This window comes from Colobus angolensis, unplaced genomic scaffold, assembly GCF_000951035.1.
Source record: "Colobus angolensis palliatus isolate OR3802 unplaced genomic scaffold, Cang.pa_1.0 Scaffold126, whole genome shotgun sequence".
Classification (NCBI taxonomy): Eukaryota; Metazoa; Chordata; class Mammalia; order Primates; family Cercopithecidae; genus Colobus; species Colobus angolensis.
Window position 1 is genome coordinate 5,057,790 of NW_012113808.1, and position 6,322 is coordinate 5,064,111.

Genomic DNA, 6,322 nt, shown 5'->3' on the forward strand with positions numbered 1-6,322 from the left:
CTATTTGGTTGTATTTTACCAATTTAGAGCAGCTTCATTAAATGCTCAGTAACCACAGTGACTAGTGGCAACCTCACTAGATAGCACAGATCTACTCCAAATATTTAATTTTATAGATCAGGACACTGAGGCCCAGAACTGTGATTAACTAATAAGTGGCAGAAATCAAACATGTCTCCCTCCAGAGCCCTTTTCATTACACTGTCTTCACTCAACTGTCTTGAACGTGAAGACAAAAGAACCTGGTTTTTGTTCATACTTTTATATCCTCTCTTATACAGTCTATAGTTTGGGCTTGGAACTTAGAGTCTTAACAGACTTTAAGAAGGTACCATGTCTGAACCCAGAGTTATATTGTATTCTTTCTATTAGCAGAAAGCTTTCTGATTCCTAAGAATATCCTTACTCTACAAGAAATGGGATTTCTGCTTTGCAAAGTTCCCTTCAGCGGAATGAAGTTATTGTTACCCAGAACTTCCCTTGTACGACTCTATGGACTCGGGCATGATTCTCCCTAAAAACTCCTGGCAACTATGATCAGAGCCCTTGGAAAATTGCTCTGGTGAGCCAAGTGGGCAGTGGCAGTAGAGCAGTTTTCAGTAGTGGTCCCACGGTGGCAAGCTGGCCGTGAAGCAGTTGAGGATGACATGAATGATGGCTCTTCAAGCTAAGACTGAGTAGTTGTAATGGAAAACAAGGTCAGTCACCTGGCTAGTTGATGATGGTGGGAGCTGGGTTTTTTTTTTTTTTTTTTTAAAAGGAGAAGAGGAGCCATTTATTAATCCGCACTTTTGGCATGTTACGTATGATTCATTTACTCATTGTCAGTGCCTAACTCAGCTTTGCTTTTAGTAGGTGATTGCCAAACTGATATGATCGTTGTATATTCACTGGCTTCAAGACGCCACCAGTGGGAAATCTTATTTATGGGGATGATGGTTATGGTTATGATTATTGACAGCCATTATTGTAAACATCATTATTATTTAGTGTTAATCAACAACAGGATGAAAGGTGCTCTAAAGAACACAGAATTAGACCCTGTCTTTGCAAATGGGCTCATAAGAAAAGCATGACAGAAAGAGACACCCAGCCTGGGCTAGCTAGGAAAAATACATTTTAGGGAAATACAGCTGACAAAATAGCTGCAAAGGTTGTAATTTTTAGGGCTTTGGTGGAGTTCGGTATGGTACCCTGAACACAGAAAAATGGGAAGTAGAATTTCTCAGTAAAAGAAAGTCTGTTGTTTCAGTCCAATTTTACTAGTAGAGTGAGTTGTAAAGAACAAGTAAAAGGGAAAAGTTGGATATGTGTTTTTGTTTTGTTTTATTGTCATGCAGGTCCCCCTCCTTTTTTTTTTTTTTTTTTTTTTGGTTTTTCAATTTTGTACTTTAATGCATTAATACATCGGGTATCTTTAACAACTGAAGTAGCCCCTGAAATATTTTCTGTGCAGAAAGGTTACTTTCAAGTGCATTAGGGTCTCACATTGACGTACAAATCCGGGTTTGAATCCTTGCAAAATCACATGGTAAAATCGGGCCTCATTTCCTACATGGTAAAGATGCACCCTCTTTGAGATGGTGCATGAGCTTTCTAGTTCATCATGGCCCCTCCCATGCAAACACCTTACTCATTTACTTTTATATGCCTGTTCCTTACAAAGGCATTTTCAGTTTCAACCCATGTCCTCTATTTAGAGCAGTGGTTCTAACCATGGGTGATTTGCCCCCTAGGGGCCATTTGGCAATATCTGGGGACATTACTGGTTTGTCACAATGCAGGTTCATTTTTATGACATGTCTTTACTGTGTACTTTTTGCATGTTCTAATGACTTTGACTGTCACCAGAGTCATAGACTTGCCTGTGATGTAGGAGTTTATTATATCTAGTGGAAAACATACCTGTTGGTGGGCAGAAGTTTCTGTTCCATTCTTCCTGATTTTAAACACAGCATGTTAACTTTTCAGGTTCGGTTTCCTATGGATAAAGTAGGGATAATAGTGACATCCTAGTGTATTAAGAACTAAGGTGTTATTATTTCTGTCACTGTTACTTCACCCTAATTTTGTTTCCACACTCATCTCTGAGCTTTTTTACTTCTTATGTTGTTCAATTTTTCTAAATTAAAAAAAAAAAGAAATTATCCAGGAGGAACTCCAGAGTCAGAGAAATTTAGTTCCTTGGCCAAGGCCACACCACAAGTAAGTGGCACAGCGTGGGTATGAGACTCAGTCTCCTGAACTGAATCAATTACTTGCATGCACACTGTACCCTCTGTCTTTATTTGGGTTGGAACCCTGGGGGTTCAGTGATCCTGTTCCAGGATCTACACTTACCTCGGAGTTCTTGTTGGTTTTCTTATGCTTTATTTTGTTTTATAAAATGCTCAGTGGTGTAACATTTCCTTTGAGGAGTCGTTATTCCTTAAAAAGTCTGAAAACAGTGCTTTAAATCATGTCTACTTCTTTTTGTACAACCAGTTATCTCACTTCTTCAGCCAGGATGGGTTTATGTGGCCCCTCAGGGTCTTCTAGGAAGACTGTCTTCCCTGTCTTTTGTGGAAGGAACAGAGTTGGTTGTTGTCCCCCTAGAAGGGTGGTCATCTCCTTAGTAAGTAGATGGTGACATCAAGGGTTGACACTTGGAAAATATAACATAGTTCTGTGACGACATGGAACTATCTAGTTTTGTTGGAGTAATGGTATTGAAATGGAGCTATTTGGGGGTGCAAGATAATTTTCTACCACACTTTGAAATTTGTTAGCCAAGGAGCAAGAATTTCCCAAATCTTTACATGGTCTTCAGAGGGCCATGATATTCACCTTGTTGTTCCTACCTATGATAATTCTAAAGTTATTGCCTTGTAGCCAGGACCTGGCATGTACTTTTTCTCCATGAATTTCTGAAGTTTCGTCCATATTTTAGGACATTACCTTTAAGAATAGACTTTTCGTGGCTTTTGTTTTGGGGTCTTGCAGCCATGCTGTAAATATAATACCTCGGGAGAGTTTGTAGCTTATAACTCGGGCCTTTAAGACACCTTGGCCTTATTTAAAAATTAAATAAATAATTAATTTAAGAGACTCAATTATTGCTGTACGTTTCTGTAGAGTTCCCCAATTCCTGGGTTTCTGGTTCTACTGGTATTTTAGTCCATATTCTGTTGGTATAACAATACCACTGACTGGGGAATTCACAAAAAGTGTATTTGGCTTGTGGTTCTGGAGACCGGAAAGTCCCAGAGCATGGCTCTGGCATTTGGTGAGAGCCTTCTTGGTAACATGGTGGAGTTCATCACATGGTGAGAGGGCAGGAACAAGAGAGCCAGAGTGCTTGCTTTTATAACAAAGCAATTCCCACAGTAACAGACCCACTCCTGGGATAGCAATGTTAATCCATTTGTATCCATTCATGAGGGCAGAGGGATTCACTTTCCAACACAGGAATTTCTGGGAGACACATTCAAATCATAGCAGTTTGTTTGTTTTTATCTGGCTACTAGAATAAGAATTCTTTTTTTCTTTTCTCTCTTTCCCCTTTCTCCTTCCTTTGTTCCCTCCCTTCCTAGAGGGTGGTAGAGACCAGAGCTGGGAAATTTCAGACAGGAGTTAGGTGGAGACCAAGGCAGACTGTGGAGGGTGAAGTCATTGCCTTCCATTGTCTTAGGGCTTCTTTGTGTATCTCTTCACTCCAAACCTTGTGGATGGATGACTACCAGCACTCTCAGAGAGACATCAGTTGAGCTGAACTAGTTTAATTCCTAGAGTTTTCCGAGGAACATACTTGTGTTTATTGATTTTCTGTTGGATGACTGGAACTCTCAGTATGTGGTAAATTCCTTGAAAAACCTGATTGCATTTGGTTTTGTCATTGGTTCTTATCCTTTCTGAGCAACAAGCTTCACCCTTTCCAGTGACGCTCTGCCTTTTTTATTCTTCTTAACTTTTTGAAGAGCTACCTGGGCAGCCAAATTTTTCATAAAGAGCCTTATACCTGAAATAGCCTGACATTGTGTCATACCTTGGAGCGTATAGCATGTTTCATTTATGTGATCAGATTTGACCTTTAAAACTACCCGGAGGTAGGAAGGGGAGGGATCATTATCCCACTTTTACATAAAAGGAAATAGAGGCTCAGTGGCCCCAGGTTATTCAACAGGCGTGTGGCTGAGCTTTAATTTGAATCCTGGTTTGTCCAGCTCCAGTCTGTGTCCTGACCAACCCTGCCCTGCTGATAGACATCATGGTGTTTCTTTACACCGGATTTATTTTCTGTCTCTTTTTTTCTCCTGATTCTTTTTTTTTTTTGCAAAGAAGAGTGTTTCTGCCAGTAGCTTTATCAGTATGATTTTGCCCCTCTTTTCATTCTCTCCCAATAGATCGCATGTCTAACACCACTCTAACTTTCCTTCCCTCTGAGACCAGCATGAACTCCAGTTCTTTCTAAATTGTGTAATTCCTTTGTTTTTTTTTTTTGAGACAGAGTCTCCCTCTGTCACCCAGGCTAGAGTGCAATGGTACGATCTCGGCTCACTGCAACCTCTGTCTCCAGGGTTCAAGGGATTCTCATGCCTCAGCCTCCCAAGCAGCTGGCATGACAGGTGTGTGCCACCACACCCAGCTACTTTTTGTATTTTTAGTAGAGATGGGGTTTCGCCACGTTGCCCAGGCTGGTCCTGAACTCCTGGGCTCAAGTGGTCTGCCTGCCTCGGCCTTGCAAAGTGTTGGGATTATAGTCATGAGCTACCGTGCCTGTCCAACCCTTAGATTCTTTTTTAACCCAACTTATCTCTTTATAAATCCAGACATCATTTTGTTGGATTTTGACTCCTGGTGGGTTGCTGTGGTAGCAATTGTATTTTTCAAATGTTAAGTGGACCCTAGGTGCCAAGGTTACTTCCAGAGAATTAAGCTATGCTCCCAAAAGGTTAGAAATGTTGTGTCTGCCCCCATACTCTCTCCCCTTTTACCTGATGAGAAAAATAATCAGATACAGAGTCCTGAGTGTAAATCCCAGCTTCAGTGGTTACCAGCTGCACAACCCAGGACAAGTAACTTCTTTAAGCCTCTGTTTTTTTTCATCTGTGAAAATGTGGGTATTTGGTTTACCTCTAAAGGTTGTGGCAGGGGAGGAGGGGGACTGGAAAAATAATAGCCAAATTTTTGCAAAAATATTGCTAAGTTTTTTTCTTCCTTTTTTAGTTTTCACTGGGTTGAAAACACACCTTGTACTTCCTTTAAAGTATAAAGTGCCTTGTGCTTGGGGACCAAGGTGCTTTTCACACATAATGCAGGCACTTACTGTTATTATCTCCGTTTCTTCCTTGGCTCTGCATGACTGTTCTGAGAATCTCTTGCTCTCGAGAGATTCAGCTCCTGATTCTCTCAGAGTTCATTCATGCCTATAAGCTTGGAAACTTTAAGGTGAAGCTGATATTTTCTTCCTTTGGGAGAAGCTTCACTTTTCCCACTTTAACCTTCTTTCACCTGTCATTCCAGGTTGCTGTTTCTTGGTAGAACCTCCTGGGAATTAATTGCATAGTGTGATGATTATAATAACTTAATTTCTATAGCACTTTATTAATTTCATGTCACTTTCCTATTTCATCTCACATCAAAGGTGGCATTATCCCCATTTTAGAGATAAGGACGTTGAGCCTCTATAAAGACATGCTTTAAATTCCCCTTCTTGCTGTAGGAAGATCTCTCAGAAGCACAAGATGAAACACAGAATGTTAAAGCTGCAACAGAGACTTGAGAGATCATTTAGTCCAGCACTGAGAAAAAGAGAAATTCTTTTGTTTTTTTTTTTGAGACGGAGTCTTGCTCTTGTTGCCCAGGCTGGAGTGCAATGGCATGATCTCAGCTCACTGCAACCTCTGCCCCCTGGGTTCAAGTGATTCTCCTGCTTCAGCCTCCCAAGTAGCTGAGATTACAGGCACCTGCCACATTTTTGTGTTTTTAGTAGAGACGGGGTTTTGCCATTTTGGCCAGGCTGGTCTCGAACTCCTGACATTGTGATCTTCCTGCCTCGGCCTCCCAGTGTGCTGGGATTACAGGCATGAGCCACTGTGCCTGGCCAAAAGAGAGATACTTTAAATTTAAGTAGAAAATTAAAAATTTTAATTGCTACATTAAGAAAAGTTGAAAAAAGATGAAATTAATTTTAACAAAATATTTTCCAGTATATTCAGATGACTGTCTCAACATGTAATCAACATAAAAATGCTAAGGAGAGGCCGGGCGCGGTGGCTCAAGCCTGTAATCCCAGCACTTTGGGAGGCCGAGACGGGCGGATCACAAGGTCAGGAGATCGAGA

General features: G+C 40.9%; 1 protein-coding gene and 1 long non-coding RNA gene across 7 annotated transcripts in view; both read left to right on the plus strand.

Annotated features, from left to right (window-relative positions):
- PBX1 (pre-B-cell leukemia homeobox 1) overlaps nucleotides 1-6,322 on the plus strand; it is a 302,032-nt gene that overhangs the window by 36,284 nt on the left and 259,426 nt on the right. The gene's annotated exons all lie outside the window — the stretch shown is intronic.
- Nucleotides 6,242-6,322, plus strand: part of LOC105505511 — a 5,263-nt gene continuing 5,182 nt past the window's right edge. Inside the window, exon 1 of the long non-coding RNA XR_001000759.1 lies at nucleotides 6,242-6,307. This is a non-coding gene — a long non-coding RNA (uncharacterized LOC105505511). The remainder of the gene's footprint in view (nucleotides 6,308-6,322) is intronic.